The sequence below is a fragment of the Cynara cardunculus genome (assembly GCF_001531365.2).
Source record: "Cynara cardunculus var. scolymus isolate 2C chromosome LG 17, CcrdV1, whole genome shotgun sequence".
Taxonomy (NCBI): Eukaryota; Viridiplantae; Streptophyta; class Magnoliopsida; order Asterales; family Asteraceae; genus Cynara; species Cynara cardunculus.
Genome location: NC_037544.1, coordinates 35,703,949 through 35,705,088, shown reverse-complemented (window position 1 = coordinate 35,705,088; position 1,140 = coordinate 35,703,949).

Here is a 1,140-nt window from a genome sequence, read left to right as displayed (position 1 = left end):
AATGCTATAATAAGAAATTTTGTGAAAGTAGGTTGCTATTTCATGCATTTAACCCTAAAATATTTAAAGATTAACTAATAGATAATCATCAAAAGATTATAAAGAAACCCCAAATCAAGAATTGCAAATGGGAATTTAGTGGCTCTCTTTGTCAAAATCATGATGTTTTAATCCATCAATAGTCTTGAAGAAATCATGATCAGATTCCAAGTTTTTTAGGGTTGGATGGATGAGATGAGACATGTTTGGGGGGTTTTTTAGTTGATTGAAAGTTTGATGGGTAAAGTTGACTTTTCCTCTTTGAAATTAAATTAAAAAATACGTTAATTATATCTGTTAATAATACACATATAACTTTAGTAGACCTAGCTGTAAATGATGATTGTAAGTCGTGGTGCATATTGATCTATGCAGTGTTGTAGCTAAAACGTTAAGTATCCCGTCCAGATATATATTCGTAAGAAAAAAAATTAAAATGAACTGACAGACTGCACCAGTGACGGAACATGTGGTTTAATTCGATGGAAAACAAAAATCTTACCAAGGCATGTGAACCCTGTGGAAAGAGGGGTGCGTTTGGTAAAACGAACATGGGTGGTGCATGGTAGTCGTGAGTTTGTGCCATAATGTGTTAGGGGTTTTGTCAAACATTGAATCAGAAAGTAAGAAGTTTAAAACTTTGTATTACATATCCGGTCCAACTAGTATTTTGGTGTTTTTGCTTGAGCTGTATGAGATGAAAGTCTCATATAGAGGAACTCCTGAACATTTGTCAGGTGTCGATATCAATGGTGACTCATTAACCATTCTTTTAGTCCCAACCCTGCTAAGGGATAATTTATAACAAAGTTTTCGTGTTGTTGATTCATAGGGCGAGGTTCAAACGAGCAAAGGCTTACGGTGGATACCTAGACACCCAAAGACGAGGAAGGGCGTAGTAAGCGACAAAATGCTTCGGAGAGTTGAAAATAAGCATAGATCCGGACCCATTCATTGGGCCTTTCGATACAATCAAATAGAAAGCTCCAAGGGCGCCATATTCTAGGAGTCCAATCGTTAGCACCGCATAAAAACATTCCTCATATAGTAGCTATGTTATATGAGTCTCCTTACTTCCTTAGCCAAGAGTTTTATCTGTTC